The following is a 13,839-nucleotide window of genomic DNA, read 5'->3' on the forward strand; positions in this document are numbered from 1 at the left end:
GATTCAGATCTGTTGATTGTGATCTTAGGAGAGAGTTCATTGGTTGTTTACAGTTGATTATGTTGGATACCTATACCAATAGGTTTCATATTTCATGATTGGCCAAAGAAAGTCCAAATATGCTCTGCTTTGGTATTACAAAGATCCCATATTTCCTAGAGAACAAGAGGTGTGTAAAGTGTTTCAAATATTGATGACCTTATTCCAATTTGGATGGATGATTCAACAGTTTAACCTGGATCATGCCATGTTTCAATTTTGATGTTATAGAATAGAGAAAGAAGTCTGTCCAAACTGCTTAATCTTGGCAGACAAGTAGTTTAGGTAGAGAAGTAAAGGTTCCCAACAGTTTAATCTGGGACCTTGGAAGAGATAAGGGTAGAAGTAGATAGAAAAGAATAAAGAAAAAGCCAAAGAAAAGAAAAGGCAAGTAAGGGTTTGCAAGCCTAAATGCACCCTCCAAGGAGAAACAAAAAATGTTAGGAAAGTAGCTGGGTAAGCAGTTGTGGTTGCAGAAAAGGTATTTTCACCATTTCACACATGTCAAGAGGTGTTTTGCCAAGGCAAAAATCTATCAATGGACAAAGTGGTGAATTCCATCAAATTACAGCAAGGAGCATGACTAACCTCCCTCTCCTCCTTCATTCCATTACTAACATTCCCTTTCTTTAAGCTGAGATTTATGAAGAGAGATCATGGTTTTATGGTGGTTCTTGTTCATTCAGAAGCCACATTTCTTGTCTAAGATCTTTTCATTTTGATCTACTCTCAAAACTAAATCAATTTCAGATAAACTCAGTAAAATCCCCTTCATTTGCTCCCCTCATTCATATTAACCTCTAATTCTACTATATAGCTCCCTTATCTTACCCTTCCCCTAATAATACTAACACTATGGTGTATAAAGCCCCAAAATCTTATAAATACTCCTCCCCTTGGCATTATAGCCATATGTTCTCCAAAAGGAACCAAAGTGACCTCTGGTCACCTTGGTGAACCTATCACATCCCATTCCCCCTTGCTACAAGCCAACTTGCTCTTCAAACCACCATTTGCATTGAAAAACCCTTGTAAACCCTCTTTTACCCTTAAAACCTTTGCAAAAATTACCCAAAGTCTAAAAGGCCCGCCTCTGGCACATTTCCAAAAAGGCTAGCGCGCTGTCTGTTTCAAAGGAAAACATTGAAAAACCATTTAAAAAAACCCACAACCCAAAGTTTCCGCCAGCGCATATAACCCGAGCATGTTGTTGCTCCGCCCACCGTCGGATCAAGTCCCAATGATCCGACGATCCACGATGATATCGGAGGGGCTCCCATGGTGGTCCTTTACCGCCCGAGAAAGTGACGTTGCGTCACGTCATGGGCAGGCCACGCGTCAAACGATAAGGACTCTCGGAGCCGGGTCTGACAGTTCTGAGACCGTACCTAAACCGCCCCGAGAGACCGTAGCGGCTAGCCCTAACCGTAACCGCTACGGTCCTAACCGCCACCTGTTTCCCATCAATGCATCGCCACGTCATGTCCGCTTGTCCTCGCCCCTGTTATTCGTCCACCTGGCCGCTGACATGGCTGCCACCTCATCGCCCCCATGGACCAACAGTGTACTGACACGTCACCCGATGACGTCAGCTGACGTCACTTGAACTTGACCCACCAATGATGTCATGCTGACGTCATCACTAAAAAGCGCCAAAATCATAAAAAAGCCCATATTAAGCAAAAAAACGTCTATTTTTCCATTGTTTGCGCATTTCTCCACTGTTTTCTCTGCATGAGCATTTACGTCCTAAAACTCTGCCAACCTGCTCAATTGACCAAGGCGACCTCCACAGCATCAACCGTGCGCGCCCATGCGACCTCTGTTCGTCAATTAACATGTATTTACCGCTTGCTGCCCTCCATACGCCTGTTATTGAAATTAAAGTCACTCAGAGGGCCAAGGAGACCTTAAAAATTGTATTTTCACCGGCCATTTCCCTCTGCACGTCCACATTTGCAACTGTGAAGTCCCTAAAACACCAGCTGAGCCTTAATACCTGTAATTTCGCTCAAAACCATCATTCACTGCGTATTCCCGGCAAATTTCTGGTTAAACTCAATTCACCCGCTAAAAGAGGACATAGTGAGACCATAGAGAAGCCCTGCTCCTGAAACAAACAGTATTTCAATTGCTGTTGTGTAAATTCCTCCTCTGTTATCTGAGATACAAACTGCTTTTACAGAAAATCACTTCTATTCTGTGTTGCTTCCATTAAACCATCCACCTGCAATTGTTGAACTTTGAAGAAGGCCATGGAGACTCCTATTGCTCTGAATATCAAGCCCCTCAATGCCCGCACCAGGAATTGGAGTGGAAAGCCCTGGGAGATATGGATTACCAAATGCTGGACTGGTTTCTTATGGGCTCCAAGTATAATATCCAGATGCTGAATGAGTTGAAAGCCCAGCACCTGAGTGGAGCAGACATCTTGGGGATTTGGGACTCAAACCTGCCAATCTACAACCTCCCCCAAGTAAATCCTATGCCAGAATTGGTCTACAGCTGCCAGGAATGCTATGACCCAAATCAAAGAGCTGTCATCAGCCCCACAGGCTCAGTCCTGTTCCAGATTACCCCAGAAAGTATAAATGGAATGCTGCACTTCCATACTGCCAAGCAATTGACCCCCCTCTATATGCAGAATTTGGTAAACAAAGGGAGCAAGCTGTCAGGTGACCAAATCATTAAGATTAATCAGCTGTTTGTAAGACCAGGCTCTGACACCATCAGAACCCCTCCTATTGGGTATCAATATTTGAATGAATTGGGCAGGATGTTAGTGGATTTAATCAGTTATGTCCTAGGATTCAAGGGAATGGAGGATGTGGATGACAGCATAATGGCAATGCTATCTCTATTCTCTCCTGGTAAACCCCCAGCTGTACATTATGACTATGCAACCTACATTGCAGAAAAAATCCATGAGCAGTTTATGAACTTGAAGAGGGAAAGACTATTCAGGTATACCTCATATATATACCATTTATTCCTGTTTTACCAGCCAGCCACCTTCTCTTTTCCTTTAAAGCCACTCAATGCCCAAGGAAGTCCAAGGTCAGTTGTGTTCTGGACCTCTGTTTTTCATCATACCTCTGTGTCACCTTATACATACTCTGAGTTCATTGACTTATTCATTTATCCAGCCATGACAGTACTGCAGGGTACTCCTCCTCCTAGACTAACCGATGACATGAGGAGAATTCTCCATTTGAATAAGTCCTACAGCATTGGTAATTGGTACCTCTACCAAAACCACACAGTCATCAGGATATATGGCTGTGAGTTGAACCCTTTTAGGTTGCCAAGGTATGTCCCCATGAGGCTTTTTGCCTTGGAATATTTCAGACAGTTTGGCAACTCAGACTACCTGCATTTTCAGAGCAAGAACAAGAAGTCACAGCTAAAGGTAAGGAGCCAGCTGGGTCCTTTCCTATATAACAGAAAAGAGGAGGGATGGAAAGAGGCAAACACTATCCTGGAAGGCCTCAGACTGCAAACTAGTTTTGAATGGATACCCTATGACCCCAATCATTTTGTCTCCCTCAGGAGGATAAAATACAAATTGGGTGGTTATGCACACAAGAGACAACCTGAGATTGAACAGTATGCCAATGCATTAAGCTGGGAAGAGGGTACCTTAGAAGAAGAAATAACTGCTGAAGAGCTTCTAGAAAGAGAAGCTAGAAATATACAAAAGCAAGCTGACTTGGAAAATTGTGGACAGGTTCCTCATTCATACAGAAGACAGCTTGGAGCAGCTACTACATCATCAACAACACAGCAGCAAACTGCCGAGAAGGCACCACAGACAGCGAGCAAAGATAAAGGGAAGCAGGTGGAACAGCCACCTCCATTGACAGAAGAACAAGTGGAGACATTGCTACAACAGCAAGAAGAGATGGAGCAGCAGGAACAAGGGCAGCAACAAGAAGAGGTACAATATAGTGAACAGCAGCCCTTGCAGCAAGAAAAAGTGATTGATGCTCCAAGCTCCACAGAGCAACAGGCTCAGACAATAGTGCCTCCTAGGGCAGAGACTACTATTGATACCTCGGTCCTCCAAACCCCACAAAAGGAGGACTTAACCAGGAAAAGAGATAGAGAGACTCCCCTGACTTCATCCATCAATCGGGGAGAGAAAAGACAAAGACTAAATGACTTTCCAGAGGATGACATAGCAGTGAGGCAAGCAATGGGCATGGGCCCACCCAGTGGAGAAGTTTCAGCCAGTTCATTCCAGCATGAACATGATAGAGCTATAGGAGGAGAGGTCAGCTCCTCCAGCCAGCACAGAGAAGGACAGTCAAGCATCAAACAACAATTTATTGACATTAAAAGGAGAAGTGATCCTATTAAAGTACAGATGTACAATCATTTGCTGAACCTGGCTCCTACCAATCAGCAAAGACTCATGTCTGCCTTTGATGTAAGTGAAGGCAAGATGATCATGAGTCACTTCATGCCCACAACGCTGCATCCTCAATCTACCTCGGATTATCTAAGAACCAACATGGAGGTTATGGCTAAAGACATACACCCTATGGATAAGATCGAACTGCATAAACAAACCGGTGAAATGGTGTATGCCTCCTTGGCAGATGAAACATTGGAGAACTACAAATTGAAGAGCAGCCTTGATAACACAGCCTCTCAGCTGGAATTGGAGAGAGCATCATCACAAGCCAAGGACAACAGGATCAAGTCCTTGGAAGATGTAATTATAGAAATAGGACATGATCCTAAAGATGTTAAAGGTATCCAACAACTCTTGAAGCTAAGGGATGCAGACATGGCGGCCTTAAGAAAGAAAATCAAGCTCCCAGCTACCATCCATCCACAAACAGACGAGGTTGCCCAGCAAAGGCAGGAAAAGGATGCTACAGACCTAATGATATCCCTGTACAAGGAGCTAGTCCGGACTCAAGACAAGCTAGGAGAATCAGAAGCTGCAAAGGCAGCACTACAAGCAGCATTAAAGCAAAGAGAAGAGGGCCAAACCTCCCAGCCTCCTCCTGTGATAATCAATCTTGAGGAAGCCCCTCCAACAACTATTCCTCCTCCTCAACAGACAGGGCCTACAGCACCATCTACAGCAACAACTACACCAACAACAGAGCAGACTCCTACTCTGGATATGCAGAAGCTGCAGGCTGAGATCCAAGTTCTTGAATCCCAAATGAAAGAGCTTGATGAAGTCAAAAAATCTTTGGCTAAGGTGAATGAAAAATTTGACAAAAGCAAGAAGAATGAGGCAGCAAAGGAAAGAGAGATAAAAGCTCTAAAAAAGAGAATAGCTGAACTAGAAAAAGAGCTTGCACTAGAAAAAGTAACAGCAGAACTAAAAGCAGTCCTCTGGGGTAACATTGGGTGGTCCATCACCAATCAGTGGCAGTATATTGAGACTATGGATGAGCAAATAGTACTCATTACCAAGGCAAACAGGGAAGTACAGAGAGCTAGAGCAAGCTTGGGCCACATGCCAGATGCTGCCAGCAGAATGATCACTATTTTGAATAACAAAACTAGCTCTCAACTAGCTACCATGGGAATTACTAACAGGACTGAAACAATTTCAGTAGCTAAAAGAGTCTTGACACTGAGAAACCTAGTTGGAACGCTGGAGAGAAGAACGCAGGATATGCAGACCGAGATCAACAAATTCCTGGACAGATTTGTGGCATTACAAAACAGAGGCCTCCCCAGCATATTAAGCAGTGTAGGAAGGCTGCTTACCCTGGAAAATTACATCAAAAGGGTTGATGCACATGCTGCAGCACAAATAGCAAAACAGCCCAGTACCTCAGCAGAAACATGGCCAGCATCAGGGCAGAATTTGTATGATAGGGTGGATAACCTGTTTTTCATTATGAATGAAATTGATCACCTGTTTGATACACCACCAAATTTCTTTAAGTATACAGAAGCAGATGAAACTCTGGGGGCAATCATAAGACACCAATTGCCCACACAGGAAGAATGGAAGAATTTGACACAGGTAATCTTATCAGGCCCGAACCTGTAGTGATAGTTTTTCTCCAGTTTATGAACAGTCATGCACAGGCAGAATTTTGGTGGATGAAATCTACAAGGAAGAGACAGATGCTGAGCCAACTCAGCAGGGCTATTTACTCACCACGACAGCAATCACCATCACAAGGTAGCAGACCCAAAATACAGCGCACAAGCCAAAAAGTCGGGCTCTCCAGCATTTAATCAAAGTATCTTAACCGACTCAGCAGCTCTCAAAGGCTAAAATATCTTCTGACAGAACATCAAGACGCCTTTATTTTGTATTCAATGCTGTAATAAATTTCTGATAATAATATCTCAAAAGTTGGTGAGAATATTAAGTCTGAGATAACTTAGAACTCAGATATTTTGTAAACAATCGCAAGTATATATTCACCCCTCGCAGAAGCTGAAGGGGTTGTTGTTATTTTCATTTTGGGCATCTCATTTGCTGTAAAATTCTCAGAGAAATAATACAAAGGGTGAATGGAATTTCCGAAGCTTGGCGTACCTTGATGCATTGTGATGAATGGTGAATGTTGCAGGATTCCAGAGTGTTTCATAAAACAATAAGTCTTTCTCAAATCTCTGTGTTACATGTTTTCGAGTCTTTTGTTCTCTTTCATTGTTTAAATGTTTTACACTTAATAGCAAAGTAGAAGAATAGTTCCAGGATTTAATCACTGATTACCCTGAACTCAATCTGAGCTATTATCCATGTTTTCTTCAGATACAGTGAATGAAGTGTAATTCTTAATTGCTGCACTTTAAAACTATATCTTCTACAGTGATAGATATTATCAGGGATTCAAGTTTCCTCCTGAGACATCTATCTGTTTCTCATACCTAGTTTGGTGGAAATACTTGAATACTTTAGTGAAAATTCTTAATTGCTTTCACTGGTTTTTCACCTGTTTGTGTTATAAATCAAAAATTTTGTTGTATGAAGTATCCAAATGGCCCTGTAAGTTTCACCAATTCACCTCAAGGTTTCTAGACACCTACAGCCATAGACTCCATTGCCCAATGATATTTGACTCTTTGAATACTACATCATAAGACCTGAAAGAAACTCTTCAACCAAAACATAAACAAAACCTGTGCATAATACCTAGCCTAAAACCCTATCATAAACAGATACAAATCATAAAGAGAGAGCCCTCTCTGATCACAGTTTGGCTAGAAACAGTGATCAAAAGATTGGTTAGTGGTTACCCCGGCCGTATTCCCTTGGGAGTCATAGGGAACAACCTGGGTGTTAACATAATTGGCGACTCCACTGGGGACTTCTTAAGATTTTTCAATTACTATCTATCTTCCAAAGCTACCATCAAGCCTGAAACTAGCCAAGAGGCCTTAGAACTGTTTCTGTAATACAGGGACAGCTTTAGGGAAGAGCTAATTAGGGAATCTTCCTCCTAGCTTTGGAACATATATAGCCATTCCAAAATTTTCATCCAGTCCTTGCATATATAAACTTCTTGTACAAATTCGAAAGAAATTAGAAGTTGGCTCCCAAAAGAAACCCAAGGCACACTAGGGCTAACCCTGACCCTAATCAAGCCATCATTGTTGATAATCCAAATATCATTCCAAAGAACATAAGGAGACAACAAAAGCAGGAGAAACCTGCTGATTCAAATATAAGTTTAGATCAAACTATTCTCATTCCCACTCCTTGCAAAGTCCTTTTCCGGTCCACTCCTAGTTCCCCTAGTTCACCATCAACACCTCAAAGCCCACCTCTCCCATCTTCACCATCGGCACATACTCTTTCAAACAGTTCCCCGCTTGTTACCCATCCTATTAACCCTGTTACACCTGTAATCCCTGTTGTTCCATTTGTTCCTATTAACCCTCTAAACCCCATAAACATGGCTAACAGGTATGCACCTCTGCAGATACCAGCCAATGCTCCAGCTCTACCCCAAGACTACCAAACCAAAATCTCATTTTTCGACTCCCATGGCCCTTTGACAGCTGTCCAGCATGCTAAGAAGATGCAAGACCACTTTGAGACCTATGAAATAGATGATGACAGTGTCAGGATGAGAATTTTTGTTCAAAGCTTGACTGGGGATGTTAGGACTTGGTTTAGATCCCTAAATGCAAACTCCATAGCAACCCCTGAGGACCTGTACCAAGAGTTTACCAACAGATGGGAGAAAAAGAAAGATCCACTCCACATACTTGGTGAATATAACACTATTAAAAGAGGTCCCCAAGAAACAGTTCTGGAATATTGTGCCAGGTTTAACAATGTATATAATGCTATCCCCCAGAACTTAAGGCCCCCTCCTGATTTGGCCCTGTATAACTTCCCTGACGGTTTTGATTCTGATATGGCCTATCAGTTGAAAGAAAGAGATCCTCCAACCCTTGCTGAAGCTCAAAGGGTTGCAGTCACAGTAGAGGCTAACTTAATTGCCAAAAGAAACAGGGCAAAGTTGGAAAAGAAGACTGGCTTCAGAGAAGAACCCTCAGGTTTTGATCAAAAGCTGGATGCAATACTAAACAGCATGAAGAGATTGGGTGAAAGAGTGGAATCAGTTGAAAGAAAATCATCATGGGAGGCATCACAAATCAACCCTCCTAGAAACCCGAATTTTAGGAGAACTCAGAATCCAAACATAGGAAAGACAAGTGCTGACCAAGACATTAGACCCCCTTTTCAAGAAAACTATGCAGAAACTTCCACAGACAATCAGCTCAATGAAGATCCTGAAATCAACTTAATGGGTCTGGATGGTAAAAGCCATGTTTTCTTAACACAAGAAGACCATGAGGAGGATGAAAGCAAAACATTCCAAACTAAAACAGGAGAATCCTTTGACTTTAAACAAGGATATGATACTGCTGTCTATGAAGTCCATAAACAATACAAACTAAGGAGTAGGACTGTAAATGTAAATCAGCCTGAAAAGATAAAGGAGAAACAGCAGTTTAAAGAAACATTAGTCACAGAACCTAATGACAAAACAAACTGGCCTACAAAAGAAGTAATGGTTGAGGAGGTTACTGAAATACCGTCACCACCACAACAGCCCATGGCAACTGTGTCCTCTCACCCTGATTCAAATTTTACCCCCCAAAACATGAGTAAAAGGGGCAGGTCTCAAAGTCAAGATGAAATCCGACAAGAAGATTTAGTGAACAAAGAAAAGACTGCTATTCGTGACTCTAAAACCCAAGTTGATAAACCTTTTGACCTAGGTACAGAGATTGGCAAGCTAAAAATAGCAATTCCCCTCTCAGAGCTAGCCAAGCATGACATATACAAGCAACAGATCAAGAAATCCCTTCAACTCACTAATAGTAAAGATGATGTAAACGTGCTAGATGACACCCCAGAATTACTGTTTGGCCCAGAGGTAGATGGAAAATCAGTAGTCACAGGGGTTTTACCTTTTTATGTCAGCTTGCATATACATGATAAAATACTGCACAATGCAATGTTTGACTCAGGTGCCTCTCACAACCTGATGCCAAAAGCAGTCATGGAAAGGTTAAACTTGGATATAACAAGACCATACAAAGACCTGTTTTCTTTTGATTCCAGCCAAGTCAAATGTTTAGGCCTAATAAAAGATTTATGTGTGTCTCTGGTTCAATATCCCAACAAGACCATTCTAATGGATGTTGTAGTTGCGGATATCCCACCCAAATATGGGATGCTGTTATCAAGATCATGGGGAGCCAAGCTCCAAGGCTCCCTGCAATTAGATATGTCATATGCAACCATCTCTGTCTTTGGGCAACCAAAAAGACTTTACAGGGAAACACTCATGAAGTATATGGTCAGCAGTGAAGAAAAGCCTCAAAATTTTCCAATATATGCTGTTCATTCGGACATAGACTCCTTCATTCTCTTCAATGACAGCGCAGACCTCTTAAACAATGACCTTAGGACCGAAACACTCATACAAGAACAAAACATTGATCAAACAAGTAACACCTGCGAAACATCAATCAGCCCAACAATACACATTAGCCCTCCTCTAGTTGTCAAAGACTGTCAAACAAGTGATGAAATTGTCCTAAGAAATAAATGGGAAAAGAAACCCCAACTCATGCTCACACTGCCATCCCATGAACAGAACTTCAAATCTCCTGTCCAGCAAGACATCCTGTGGGTCCTAGAATTTGATGGCTCAGTTAACAAGTTAGGGGCAGGAGCTGGAGTGTGGATACATAACAAAGAGAAAGATTATGCAGAAGGCAGGGCTTACAGATTGAATTTTAGATGCACTAACAACATGGCAGAATATGAAGCTCTGTTGCTGGGCCTAAAGCTAGCAAAATCACTACAAGCACCTAGGCTCTCCATCATGGGGGACTCTGATCTAGTAATTCAACAAGTAAAAGGGAATTTTGTCACCAATGACAAAAGATTGAGGTCCTACAGGTCTGCTGTAATTGAAATATTAGAGACCTTCTCTGAGTTTGTTATCACGAAAATTTCAAGGGGCCACAATCTCCATGCACACAGCTTAGCAACATTTGCCAGCACCTTCAAATTCCCACTAGAACCCAATAACTGTTTCACAGCCGAGGTCAAATACAGACCCTCTATTCCAAACAATGTCAAAGAATGGCAAGTATTTGAGGATGACATGCAAATAAACAATTTTTTAACCTTGCAACAAGAGTTCATGGGATTAAATATTGATATTGATGGAGCAAGTCAATCACAAATACTTGATGGAGCAAGTCCATCACAAATACAGTTTCAACAGTCTGCTCACCCAATATCACCTAGAACAGCAAAACAATTACTGAGTCCAACCATTTTCAGCAATGAAAACATTCAGCAAATTCACCAAATTGACTGTGAAGAGATGAGCAACGCTGAAGCTGAAATCATACAACTCAAAGACAATTTCCTTCCAGTAGGCCTTACCCCACTAGAGGATATTTTTGACTCAAATGACATCCCTAGGAAGCCAAAGATGCAGCCATTAGATGCAACAGTTGAAGAATGCAACATTGGTACCACTGACAAGCCTAAAATAATAAAGCTATCTGCCTCTTTGCCCCCTGATCAAAAGCCCAAATACATTGATCTCTTTAAAGAATTTCAAGATGTTTTTGCTTGGGGATATGAGGATCTAAAGTCTTATGATACCTCTGTCATCCAGCACACCATTCCCCTCAAGCCTAATAAAAAACCATTCAAACAGAAATTGAGAAGGATCAATCCTGTGCTCCTTCCTTCCATTGAAAAAGAATTACAGAAAATGTTCAAAGCCGGTATCATAGCACCAATCAGGTTCTCTGAGTGGATTTCAAATTTGGTCCCTACAAGAAAGAAGACTGGTGAGATTAGACTTTGTGTAGACTTGAGGAATTTGAATCAAGTATCACTCAAAGACAACTACCCTTTACCCAAAATGGATCACATTCTTCAAAGAGTAGTAGGGGCTTCAAGGATATCATTGCTTGATGGATTCTCAGGCTTCAATCAAATCCTAGTGCATCCTGATGATCAAGACAAAACTGCATTTACAACCCCATGGGGAACCTTCAAGTATGTGAAAATGCCCTTTGGATTGAAAAATGCAGGGGCAACGTTTCAAAGAGCAATGGACATTGCTTTTGCAAAAGAGATTCATGACTTCTTGGTCATTTACTTAGATGACCTCACACCCTTTTCAAAATCTGACCAAGAACACTTGAAACATTTGAGACAGATTTTCATAACATGCAGGAAATATGGCATTTCCTTAAATCCCAAGAAGTCATTATTTGGCTTGGAAGAAGGGAAACTTTTAGGACACATTATCTCAAAAGATGGCATAAGAATTGATCCAGATAGGATACAAGCTATCCTACAAATGCCTCATCCAAGAAATGTCAAGGAGTTGCAAGGATTCTTAGGGAAAATCAACTTTTTAAGAAGGTTTATCCCGAATTTAGCAGAATTAATCAGATTACTAAACAACATGCTAAAGAAAGATTCAAAGGTCAAGTGGACTGTTGAAGCAAAGCAAGCCTTTGAAAGTATAAAATTGGCCTTGACACAAACCCCAGTGTTAACCAATCCTCAGTTTGACAGAGACTTTATCATTTTCTCCTTTGCCTCCCAACATACTATTGCTGCTGTTTTATTACAGAAAGATGACCAAGGGAATGAGAAGCCTATTGCCTTTTTCAGCAGAGCTCTTAGAGATGCCCCTCTAAAGTATCAAATTATGGAGAAGCAAGCCTACGCTTTGATCAAAGCTATTAAAGACTTTAGGATTTACATCCTTTACTCCCATGTTGTGGCTTATGTACCAAGTCCTATTATCAAAGACATTCTCACCCAAGAAAACTTAGAGGGCAGGAGAGGAAAATGGATTGCCAATATACTAGAATTTGACATTGAAATAAAACCCACAAAGCTAATAAAAGGGCAAGGTTTGGCCAAATTAATGACAGAAGCAAATTTCCAAGCCTTAGATATCAACCAACTGGACAGTGAAACAGAGCTGGCGACTCCAAAGATCAATGTAGCCTTTGAACAATCTCCTTGGTACTCTGACATCTGTTATGTGTTACAAAACCTGTGTGCTCCCCCAGGACTGTCCAGAACTAAGTGTAGGTTCCTAAAAATGAAAACATCTAGATTTTGTGTGATGGATGGAAATCTACTTTGGAAAAACCATGAAGGTATCTTGCTGCACTGTCTAATAGAGAATGAAACTAACAAAATCATGCAAGATTTCCATGCTGGAGATTGCGGTGGACATTTGTACTGGAAGTCCACTGTGGACAAAATATTGAGGGCTGGTTATTACTGGCCCACCATGTTCTCTGATGTTAAGAAATTTACAGCCTCATGCCACAAATGCCAACTGTTTGAAGGTAAAAGACAGTTGCTGCCACTCCCTTTGAAGCCCATTGCAACAGAGAGACCTTTCCAACAATGGGGTTTGGATTTCATTGGGGAAATTCATCCCTCATCTTCAGGGCAACACAGATGGATTTTAACAGCAACAGACTACTTCACCAAGTGGATTGAAGCTGCCCCATGCAGACAAGCAAATGATTCAGTAATTATTCAGTTCTTGGAGAACAATATACTGGCTAGATTTGGCTGTCCGGACAAGATAATAACAGACAATGCTGCTGCCTTCAGATCCAAGAAAATGGTGAACTTCTGCCATAAATTTCACATTACTTTGGGCCATTCTACAGCTTACTATCCTCAAGGAAATGGCCTTGCTGAATCATCAAACAAAAGTTTAATAAACATCATAAAGAAAGTGCTGGAAGAGAACAAAAAGAACTGGCATAAGAAACTAGTAAATGCTTTATGGGCAGATAGACTAACAACTAAAAGATCAATTGGGACCAGCCCATATGAGTTAGTCTATGGATTAGAAGCCAGATTTCCTTCATCACTAGCAGTGCCGGTTATGAAGCTTCTGCAAGAGAGCCAAGCAGAGCCAAATGATATGCAAAGGAGGATCAATCAGATAATCTGTTTACAGCAAACTAGAGAACAAGTTTTCAGCAGAGTGCAGATATTACAAGAGAAACTGAAAAAGGCCTTTGATAGAAGAACCAAAGCAGAAGATTTCAATGTGGGGGACAAAGTCTTAAAGTGGGATGCAAGAAGAGAAGAGAAAGGAAAACATGGAAAGTTTGACTCTTTATGGAGAGGACCATTTGCTGTCCAAGCAGTACAAGGTAACAACACTTACTTCCTTAAAAGTCTGACTGAAACTGACTTGGATGAAGGTCCTGTCAATGGCATGATGCTGAAGCACTACTTTGACTATTCCCCATGAATGGAAACTAAGG

This window comes from Pinus tabuliformis, chromosome 7, assembly GCF_031772625.1.
Source record: "Pinus tabuliformis cultivar Carrire ecotype Pingquan chromosome 7, CPIR1, whole genome shotgun sequence".
NCBI classification, from domain to species: Eukaryota; Viridiplantae; Streptophyta; class Pinopsida; order Pinales; family Pinaceae; genus Pinus; species Pinus tabuliformis.